The sequence below is a fragment of the Martes martes genome (assembly GCF_963455335.1).
Source record: "Martes martes genome assembly, chromosome: 5".
NCBI classification, from domain to species: domain Eukaryota; kingdom Metazoa; phylum Chordata; class Mammalia; order Carnivora; family Mustelidae; genus Martes; species Martes martes.
The window spans coordinates 150,738,255-150,750,442 of NC_137892.1; the positions used below are offsets into that span (position 1 = coordinate 150,738,255).

The 12,188-nt window shown below is 33.6% G+C and overlaps 1 pseudogene across 1 annotated transcript; it reads right to left on the reverse strand.

The window, feature by feature from the left end:
• Positions 1-9,114: 9,114 nt before the first annotated feature.
• Positions 9,115-9,740, reverse strand: LOC308343542 (BCL2/adenovirus E1B 19 kDa protein-interacting protein 3-like; annotated as a pseudogene). The gene has a single exon. The product of its transcript is annotated as a BCL2/adenovirus E1B 19 kDa protein-interacting protein 3-like (transcript).
• Positions 9,741-12,188: the final 2,448 nt, after the last annotated feature.

Below are 12,188 nucleotides of genomic sequence, written 5' to 3' on the forward strand. Positions count from 1 at the left end.
GCATGACTAACTTTTTTCACTGCAATATATAGCTACATACTCGTAAGGTGAGTGAAACTTAGCCTCATTTAGTTAATGAGAGCTGTAGCTGCATATTTCATATGAAACAATGTAGGTTCACTCTCATAGAGGTTACATAAAAGAACTGATGTACAAAAATATAGAACACAAATTACCCTTGGTGACCCAGGAATGACTGAAATATCAAGAGAATGACTTTATATCTAATACACTACTAACTCATCTGAGGGTTTAATTGTATTTTAAGAAGCTAATTAATTCAACATAACTCATTTTTACATTATAAAATCACCATTAGTTTGCCTTCCAAAAGGAAAATGATTTTGGAAATTCTCAACATTTACCTGATTTTGATTTTTAAAAAGTGGTTGGCTTTCTAGCTTAAGAAAAAAAAAAAGTTTATACCTAAGATCAAGGTACTTTATATAAAACCACATAATAAAAAATATAATTTTAAAACCCTCTGCACTGTCATATATAATAAAGTAGATAAATTCAAGTAATATATATCTATTCAAAATATTTTCTCTTTCAGCCTCCTTAGGGCATGTAAAACACATGTAAACATGTTCAATCTTACAGCTACTGTACCGAGACAGAACAGAAACAAAAATGTAAATTCTCTGTGGAACTAAGTTTTCCTGCAAAAGAACAAAAATGCATAAAGTTTTGGTTTTGCAAGAGGAATAAATCCTAGAGATTTACTGCACAGCACAGTGCTTACACTTAAAATTAAACTGTATGCTTAAAAAGTTATTGTAAGTATAGATTATATTGTTATAATAATAATAATAATAAGAGGAGGGAGGAGAAGAAGGAGGCAGGGGAGGAGGAAGACAAGAAGAAGGAAGAAAAAAAGAGAAGAAGAAAAACGAAACAAGATGGGATCAGGAGGGAGACAAACCATAAGGGACTCCTAATCTCACAAAACAAACTGAAGGTTGCTGGGGGGAGGAAGCATATGGGAGGGTGGTTGGGTTACGGACATTGGGGAGGGTATGTGCTATGGTGAGTGCTGTGAAGTGTGTAAGCCTGATGATTCACAGACCTGTACCCCAGGGGCAAATAATACATTATATGTCAATAAAAATAATTAACCAAAAAAAAAAAAAAAAAAGAAAGAAAGAAAGAAAGAAAGAAAGAAAGAAAGAAGAAAGCTTTAGGGGCAATAGATGTTTATGGCATAGATTGAGGTGATAGAAATAAGGTGTTCACTTATCCCCAACTCGTCAATGTATGTATTATATATCTACAGCTTTTTGCATGTCAATTACACCTCAATAAATTGTTTTTGTTTTGTTTTGTTTTTTTAAGTAAAAGAATTCTAAAATCTCTGTAGCTTAATTCACTTAGTTTACTGACCTGGAGTAAAAACTACTCAAGAACTGTGTTTCTAAATATGGTCCCTGGAACGTCAGTATTGCCTGAGAACTTGTTATAAATGGAAGTTTTCAGGTTCAATCCAGAAATGCTGAATCAATCTCTGGGCATGTCCACAAAACCCTCCAAATGGCAGAGATGCATGTCAGAGTGAGAACCACTATTCCACTACAAAATGAGAAATAGATCTCTATATAAGAAGGGTAGCTCTATCATTCAAATAATGAAGGACTAAGGAGTTTTCAAACTTGTAAAAATAAACTAATAATTAAATTCATTATTCCTCACTCTACTTTTCAGAAGTGTGTTTTTGGCCCAACTTGCAGTAAGGAAGTTCTAGGTCCCTCTGATACTACTTGAGCTTCTTGTGTCTGTTACTCAGAAAAATTAAAAATGGATAATTGGAAGAATGCTGTCCTGGGAAATTGGGCAGAAGAGAACTTGTAAATATGTGTGGTCACCATTAGTTCAAACCTTCATTAAAAATATTTAATGAGAAGAAGATGAGAAGAGCTCAAAATGACAGTTTTGGGGAGCAGAAAGCCAGAAGCACCAACATGGTGGACTGGGGAGCTATAGTTGAAGTTTAGTTTTATTTGTTTAGATTTCAAAAGGAATAGAGAATATGAGAGTTCCTCATTACACAGGAACTGCTAGACCAAGACTGTGGTTTCAGCATTAGTGGGTCAAACTCAGCTTAGCAAGAGTGGAGGAGAAACAGTTAAGGGCTGAGAATCTTATTAAGGTTTTCAGTTCTTCACCATCTTTCACACTTGCATAAAATCTAATGTGGAAACGTTGTAGGAATAAGTCATCATTATTTTTAATCCCCTTAGAGTTAATATTAAGAATTTTATATCATTATTATTGGTTTCTTGAAATTTTAAATATAAGTTAATACCATTATGTGTTCTGGGTAGATCAGCACATTTAATATTCCGAGTATTTATAGTATGATTTCTCATTGCATATTTTACAAACATGGAATGATTAGTTACAAGAGCAGTTTCAAACTGAAGTCTTAGGTTAAAGAATTTCCTCTTAGCAGCGCATCTAAACATCTTTTTAATAAATTGAAAAAAAGAGGGGCACCTGGGTGGCTCAGTGGGTTAAGCCACTGCCTTCGGCTCAGGTCATGATCTCAGGGTCCTGGGATCGAGTCCCACATCGGACTCTCTGCTCAGCAGGGAGCCTGCTTCCCCCTCTCTCTCTCTCTGCCTGCCTCCCTGTCTACTTGTGATCTCTCTCTGTCAAATAAATAAATAAAATCTTTAAAAAATAATGATAATAGTAATAATAATAAGATCTTAAATACATATAAAAAATACTGTATTGCTTCTTTGCCCAGTGAGTATAAATGAATGTAATACTTAGATGGCTACTAATTTGAGAATGTTTGTGGATGGAGTAGCTTGAAATAGGGCTTTCTTGGTCATATTTTCCCTGGGAAGCTGGAAAACAAGAGTCATTAAAGTGATTTAGCAGTCAAGCTCTCCATTCTTCCAGCCTTTCACTAGCAAAGGTAGCAAGATGTAAACCCCTCTTTTTAGAGAGCTCAAGTGAAACTATTTCTTTCTGTCACTCTTCCAAGCTCACAGGACAGAGCATGGTTTACTCTGGGGTTAAATCAGAATGTTACTGGCCAAACACGAGAACAAAAGTTTAAATACTGCTAAAAAACTCATTGCAATATTGTCTCATGCATCAACCTATGGCAGGTAATATTTTCAGGTTTCTTGACTAGTTAAAATTCTTCAATGCTACTTGCAATTCTCCTAATAATTAATAATACTACAGAAGAGAGAATGAAATTGTTATTTTTTTATCATTGTCCACTCATTTTTAAAATTACCCATTTACTCACATGTATGTTAGATGATTCCATTGTTTCTTTTCCATGTCTCCTTATAATTCCTTAGTCAAGTTATGTATCAATTGTCATTATGTAGGAAAAATCTCCTCCATGTCTCTCTCCTAAATTCGTTTTGGAATAATGTCTGATCTCCTTATTGTGAACTTTAAAATACTCAGGATTTTTGCACTGTCCTGTATTTGCATAAAGACTGTTTTAATAAAAAATGTATTCTTCTTTTCTTTAACTGTATTGCATGTTCTTTATTTGCACACGGTTGGGAACCTCAAGTTAACATAATAAAATTCTGTATTCAGAGTTGGAAAATCTAATATATGTATGTTCCATCAAACACTTCTGTTTTTTTTTTCTTCTGTTTCTTCCTCCTCTGATTAATATTATAATAACCAATAATATCTATGGATCTCCTAAATTATATGTAATAAACCAACTAATTTATATGTACAATATAACATAATGAAAGATGAACAATTGTTTTTAGGTGTGTATGGGGGGAGCAATGAGATTTCTAGAAACTCTTCTTGTATTAATGGGAAAAGTGATCATTTCTTTGATAATGAGTAAGTCTTTAGTTGTTATCCTCTCAACATTTAATCAACTCAAGTAAATAAAAAGCTACAAATAACTACAAACACAAACAAAAAAATTTTAAAGAGCTTAATTAGTTTAAAAATATAAATGAATAATTCAAAATTTTCAGTAAATTTTGAAGTATATGATTTGTTTTGTTATGCATAGTTACTTTGTGGTATAGATGGGACTTTCTTAAATTAAAAAGTTTATTTAACTAATATGGAAGGAGTTGAAAACTGAATCCAACTTACCTGAAATTTGATTAAGGGAACAACAATTATGCTCTGTCAGGCAAATTCCTGGACAATTATGCTGTAATATATATTTCCTAAAATTCACTGTGAATTTAATTACTGAGCACAAACATGAGCTCACAATGATACTTAAAAAGAATTTATTTATTTATTTATTTATATATATATATTTTTAAGATTTTATTTATTTATTTGACAGAGAGATCACAAGTAGGCAGAGAGGCAGGCAGAGAGAGAGAGAGAGAGAGAGAGAAGCAAGCTCCCTGCTGAGCAGAGAGCCCGATGTGGGGCTTGATCCCATGACCCTGAGATCATGACCTAGGCCAAAAGAAGAGGCTTAACCCACTGAGCCACCCAGGAGTCCCCCAAAAAGTTTATCTTTGAAGGACCTTATAAAATCTCAAACCTCTTCTACCTCACTGACAGCATTAGGATAATAATAAAAAGGGGATGTATAGTTTCAGTCCTCACATTAATTCTGTAAATTAATATTCCTTAGAACATTGAGAAAGCAACCCAGCTGTCCTAGACCTTTGTTTTTCCATCTGTGTAACAGAACAGTTGATGATTCTCAAGAAATGAAATACTGAGTATTCCATTAGGCTGAAGGGACATGGTATTATGAGTTGGCAGATGGCAAAAGAAGGCTTGAATCAAAAACCTCTGGCTTTACATGATGAGCTTGAGGTCATAAAGTCACAGAAAACTTGATAAAACTGAAGCTACTCTTCTTATTTGTGCAAAATATTAAAGCCATCCTGAGAGACTCATAAGCTATGCTTATCCTTTATGAATTTCTTTTCATTTTTTTTCCATTATGGGAGTTAAAAATCACACTGTTGAATAATGATAATTAAAATTTGCATAAAATCAAAGCAATGTACAAAATCTTGTGAGGAATAATGAAATAAGCTCAGAGTTACTAAGAGTCCTGTTTTTTAAACCATTTTGTTTGATGCTCTCTTAGGTCACAAATTTTCCTTTTTGCAAAAGATAGTATATTATTTGAGTGTAAATCCTTACGGGGCCCCATTGAGAACAGGGAGAAAACTGCTTCTAAATGAATTACTCAACCTCTGCAAATACTTCTTTTTAATTTTAACATCAGATAGATAATAAGTATTCTTATATTTTATTCTTATCTTTCTTTATAAATGTCTGATTTTGGAATATAGTGAATATTTTCAATAAATATAAATAAATTTACATATATTTTAGAACATTGTAAAGACCTGCACTGTCACATTTAAATTAATTGTATTTAATTATAATTATGTAATAAATTCTAGAAATATTTTAAAATCTTATACCTGTAATCTGATTTGCATACTTCTCTAATAAACAAACACATTACATAGAGCTCCCTTGATGATGATAATTTTGGTGATGCATATCTGGGGAAGAAATTGGCACTAAAGATTTAATGGTTTTCCAAAATAAATTCCAAACTAAAAGAACATATAACATTTCTTGGAATACCTGTTAGATTTGGTTAAATGTAAGAGGCATATGATAATATATTCTATTTTCTTTGGTTTTTACCTAGTAAGGAAAAGCATCAGAATACCAAATTAACACAAACTAAAAAAAAAAAAAAACAAGAAACCTATTTTGATATCCCTCAGTATAAGTAAGAATGAAAATATCATGTAAAAGATTAGCTTCAAATAATAGTGTTAAGTAGAATAATATAAGATGTTTTTAGGTCTTGTTTTATTGATGATTGTATTTCCAAAACATTAGCCATACTGATGCAATTAAATAATGGAATCACCTTACACTACCCACACATATTAAGCTCAACGTTTAAAAAAAGAAAAAAGAAAGAAAAATCAGGGCAAGATTGAGAAATAATTTAGAACAGAAAGTCCCATCAAGGAGATGATAATTTCTCCTAAGATCTGATCTTTGATTAAAATGAAAACCTCCATTCTGAAAGGAAGACGAATCATTTACTTTCCTTTTTCTTTTATTTGAATCCACCCAACTATGGTTATAATGCAAAGGAAAAATGCCTAAAATAAAGATAGTTTAGCTAAAATAGTAACTTAAAGAAATTGCATAGCACAGGTATGTCATTTTATAGATAAGGAAACATAGCCCTAAAGAGTTTATTCATTTATATAAGATTGCACAGCAACCTCAGAATCAAAGCTAGCATCACGTTCTGGAGACTGTGTTTCTACTATATTAGGTTGCTTTCTGTACAAGTTAATTAAGAGAAATTTAAATAGGGACTATTTCATACTAATGACAACAGGCCTTAGAGCTGTGGCTATAAATCCTGGCTCTGAGTTAACTACACAAGAGTTAGTTGGAAATGGGAGTGGATTTTATGCAATGAGTTTTTGGAGCCTACCTAACATCTAATACACAGCACAGGAATCATCACCTTTAACACCCTCCCAGGTCCTCACTCTCAGACATGATGAGAGCCATTATTTAAACTTCTAGTAGAGACGTTTAAAAGCATTGTTTAAACTTCTAGTAGAGACGTTTAAAAGCATTATTTAAACTTCTAGTAGAGACATTTAAAAACAACCATAATAAAGTGTGTGTGTGTGTGTGTGTGTGTGTGTGTGTGTGTGTGTGTGTGTTTTAATTAGCAAAATTGGTCTAGGTTTTCCCAGAAAAAATCCTGAAGTGAGGATTTGAGTGCAAATTTTTGAGTGCAGAACTTTGAATGGGGTTATTTGTTCCTGAAAGTTCAGAAAGATAGAATTAGATCAGTAAGGGTGGGGGGCGGGGAGGAAAACATAATAGTGGTACAGAGGTCAATGTGGACAAAGGGAGCAAGGGAGCAAGGACACTGGGTTACTGGTCTATCAATTCTTTGTTATTGATTAAGAGCTCTTTCCAGGGCTATTACTATATTTCCTCTCTCTCTCTCTCTCTCTGCCTCTCACTCTTTCACACACACACTTCTGACTCTCCCTGAACTAAGAGGGTTACTGTGGTCACAAATAAAAGCCCTTTGTTGCGGCCATCAGCGTTTGAAGTAAAAAGCTTTTGTCACGCAGAGGGATTTGTTGAAGGTGCATAGGTGGAGGATCTACAGTGTTTGTTACAGAGAACTCAGTCAGTAAATTGATGATTCACATAAAAGAACAACTGCAACTGTGTATGTGTGTGTTGATCCACTGAAAGCCAATGTAAATAATCTGTAGTATAATATGTCTTTGGTATACTACTCACAAATATAGCAAAATAACAATCCAGCACTCAGTTAAATTTGCAATTTGGATAAGCAATGTATCCTTTTTTAGTAAAAGTATGATCCAAATAGTCTATGAGGCATAAAATTTATTGTTTATGGATCATTCGTTGTTTATGGATCCTCTATTTTATCTGACAACACTACTTTGGCTTTAGTAAGGAACGGACTTTGCATGATTATTAGAGCTTTCTGTTACATTTAAGACCATTCTGAGAATTCTTTGACCCCAAATCCATTTTTACCAAAAACAGTTAAAGATTATGTAAAGTTATTGGATATATTACAAAAATTAAAGGAAGCTTTCTTTCAGTGCTGACTACCTCCACAGTAGATGTGAATGCAGAAATGCACTTATAAATTTTAAACATGTTGGAAATATTTGAATTATATTTATTTGTTCAATTGCTTTCTGGTATTGCTCTGGCAGACTTTTGCCAATTTGGAGAAGGCTGATTCCTTTTATTGCATCAATAGTAAGGAAGACTGGCCTGTGAAGTACCCATGAGTTGCAAATTTACATCTGCCTACTGTGAATATGCACGCTCCTTCAGGAAATAAAAATAGTCAACATTCAAAAATGTGGAAGAATTATGCAAATAACTCACTTCACGTAGATTTCTATGTATGCCGTTATTTTCTTTCAAAAATTGGTCAACATCTTGTATGTAAACCAGAAACATAATCCAGGTACAATAACATAGCATATTAGTCCATCTTTCAATTTGATGGAAATATGTTTGCACCAAAATTGCTAAGAGCAGTAGCAAAATAAAATAAAATAAAATAAAATAAAATAAAAATAAATCCAGGGAACAAATTAAAATCATTATTATTTATGGTGGATAATCTTGATTGAACATCCATTTCTGCTCCCTGGACTAACTCTATTGCTCCAACCAATTTATCTCTTCATTAGGTACAAAAATATCTTGAAATCTATTATAGCCTCCTTAGAACTCGGCATGCTCCAATTTTCCAAATCCTCTCAACTAAGTAGATGAATTTAACTCTTATTAAAAAAAAAAAATTCAAAGGGAAATTTCCACAGGTTCCCATCACCAGATCTATATAAATAAGTCTACATTCACATCTGTGTTCTTCCTTCCCAATACCTCCACTTTCTAAATCTGATCACATCCTTCCTTACCAAGAACATTGCCTAAGAATTGTCCTTTCTTCTGTGTTAGCATCTCTTTCTGTACTGGATCAATTATATTTATATTGGATCAATTATACTGGGTCAATTATATTTATATTGATACTCAAACTTGTTACCCTATCTTTAAAATATTTTTTTTTGTTTAAAATAGTTTTTTATTGCCCAGGATATTTTTTTTTCTTGTGTCTTGTTTTTTTGTTTGTTTGTTTTCTTTTTTAATAACTATAAATTCAAGCTTAGTGAAGCTTGCTTTGTCTTGAAACAAAACAAAACAAAACAAAACAAAGCTGATCTATCATTTGCTAATCTGATCTCATTTGAAGAGAGAGATGGTAGTTATCTTGCAAGTGTAAAATTTATACCATGAATGATGCAGGTCTAAGTCTGGTGGCACTAAAAGGAGACAATAGCATTGTTGACAAAATTATAATCTGCTGGTGGCATTTGCGGAAAAGAAGCCCTTGCAAATTTCTAAATAACAGTAAATTCTGTTAGGAAATTCTAAAGTGTCTTGCAGGCCAAAAAGGGAATGAGGTTAGTAAAATGCCTCAACAGAGTTTGAATAAAATACTGGATTTGAGAGTTACTGGAACTTGGATTTGTAAAAATAGGGTGGCAGTTTGGGTCATGCTTACAATGGTCTCAAGTTCAAATAAACTACTGTGACAATACACCACTTCACAGGTCACACGCTTTTCTGGGGCTGTTCTTTCCTTCAGTAGGTGCTGGCAGAAGGTGTGCTGAGTCGCTTTCCAATATAGATGCCTAGGCCCAAAGCCAAAACATGAGAGAGGAAGAGAGACGGAATGAACACCTTAAGGAATTCTGCGGAGAAAATACCCCCTTTCTTCATGGCCCCACTTTTCCTCATGCTTAAAGAGAGCATTTGCGGTGTCTGAAGTGGAACTCCTTAGATGGAATGTTTTCAGGTCTACTGGACCAGTCAGACACCCAGTCAACGCTTTTCTTCAACGCATCAACTTCTTTCTCTCCTTCTGGAACTTCTTCTGACTGAGAGCTATGGTCCCTGCTGGTGTGCATCTCCACATCAAACATAATCTGCCCATCTTCTTGTGGGGAAGGGCTGTCACAGTGAGAACTGGCTCTTGAACTACTCTGTCCTGATTCGTGTTGTGCAACCAAAAGAATCTTCTCCATGTCTCCATTGTGGATAGAGGATGAGGACGGTACATGTTCTAGCCCCCCATTTTTCCCATTACCATTATCATTACCATTGCTGCTGTTCATGGGTAGCTCCACCCAGGAATTGTTGAGGCCGGCTGGCGAAGGCAAAGGCTGTTCACCTTCCTCGCAGTTGTTGTTGTTGTGCGGGGGCGGCGGCTGCTCTACTAAATGAGACTACGTTGTCAGTTGGCTGGAAGGGCTTGCGGCCGCAGCAGGACCGTCTCTGGTTCTCCAGCAGCAACACAACAAGCCGAGTCCCCTAAAATATTTTTAAAAATAAATATTTCTCCCTTGATTCTTCATTTTCATCCAATGACTGTCTTAATTCTTTCCTGTTCATTGTCTATAGTCTCCTGTCTTTTCTGTACTTACACTATCCATGTCTTAATTTATTTATCATTTATATTCCCTTTTAATCTTTCTTTGTTACTATGCCATGGTTTCTATTTTATTTTATTTTACAATTATATATTTTTTTATTTTATTTTCACTAATCTCTGGTAGCCTCTATTTGATTAAATCCAGTAAATACCTCTCATACTTTATTTATCAGTCATTACACTGTTGATGGCACTTTGGTTTTTTGTTTGCTTGTTTCCTTGTTTGGTTGGTTGGTTGGTTGGTTGGTTGGTATGAACTTTCTATCCTTGGTTTCCATGATAACATACAAATCTCAATTTCCTTTTACTTTCTGAATCCTAGCTAAACACTCTTTCTAGAAACATGTGTTTTCTAACATGTTTCTCACTTACATTATTATGCTGAGAGGAACCAAAAATATATGTCCAGCAAAGACTGTCTTCTAGGCTTCAAGCTTCAATTTCAATATGCAAATGTAATAGATTTGTTTTGATGTCTTGTTGGCAGATCAGTGTCAGTGTAGTCATCCATCCACCCATCCATTAAACAAATATATATTGAATGATTACTATACGTAAAGGGGATAAGACAATGAACAAAACAGAAAGAAAAACAACTGAACAAAATTCTGCCATATGTGTAGTCAAGGCGTTATTTTGAAGAGTGGAACAAACCAAAAATTAATATGTTTATTAATTTTTCAAGTAATATAATATTAGTTGGGGAAGGGGTGATGATATTTGGGTAACGATTGAAATTTTAGATGAAGTCCATTGTGAAAAGTAAAACATTTGGTGTTGGAGTTTCCTGGGGGGAAGGCCAGTCCAGTCAAAAAATACAAGTGCAAAGACCCTGAGACAGACATGTGATGGTTTGTTTGAGAAATTGCTGGGAAGCCAATGTGCCTGTGTTAGCATTATAAATGTGAAGAATGAGCAAGGAAGATAGAAGAAAATGAAATGATAAAGTTAAAAGAGTAATGGGAGGTCTGACTAGTGGGCCTTATCCATCATTTTAAGTTTGGGTATTACATAAGTTGAGAATTTATCAGCATGGCTGAACAGAAGAATAGCAAGAATTGATTACATTTTAACAAGATACATTTCTGGTTGATCTTTGGGATTGAAGAGGCCAAGGGAGAAAGTAGCCCTAATAGTTAGAATGCTATTGAAATAAATTATTTGAAGAATGAAGTTCCCCAGATGTTAGCAATGGAAGTGCTGATAAGTATTAGGATGTTAATATTTCTGAAGATTGAGGTATTAATTCTGATGTAGTTATAAGAAAAAAGAAGAGTCAAGGACAACTTCAAGATTCTGCATGTTGCTATGTATGCCTGAAAAATTGGAAGACTTTGACACTTACTAACTAGATTAAAACTGGAAACTGACATGAAATATTCAAATTATTCACCAAAATTATTTATTTTCTAGTGTTTATTTATTATTTTCTAGTGTTTCTTTTCTTAGTACATTGTATAAATTAGTTACTCAATCCAGGAAAATTAAATCATGCTGAAATCCCTCTTCCTGAGAAAAATATTTATAAATTCATATATATCAATATTCAAATGAGAATATGTAACTATTTAAAGATATACTTTTTATATAAATGTATATTGATATGTTAAATATATTAGATACTTGATCTCTATATCTCATCAATCTATATCAATATGTAAAATACATTTGAATATATAATATAAATAATACATATTTTATTTGAATGCAGAGCCCAAACACTGACAACATGAAATCAATCCCCTTATTATTCTCCTTAATGCAGGCTATTACAGAACAGACTTAATCTGATTTTCCATGCCCATTTTGCCTTCTTCAAATTTATTTTTTAAATCAAATAAAGAAAATGTTTTAAAGTAGAAAATTTAGATCCTTAACTGAAAACCTTGTGATTATTTTCCCAGTTTCCCTAAAAATTCTTAAATTGACCATTAGAACACTGAATATTCTCATTCCATTGCCTCTCCAGCTTGATTGTGAACCAAACTATGCTTTTGTTCATATATTCGCAACCATGATAATTTCCTTCCAGCTCCTTACATACAGTCTACTCTCTTCTGCACAGTAGGCTCTTCACATGTGCTATTTCCCAATATAGTTAATATACTAATTTCTATACTTCCTTTCAGTCTCCAATATGGTGTTT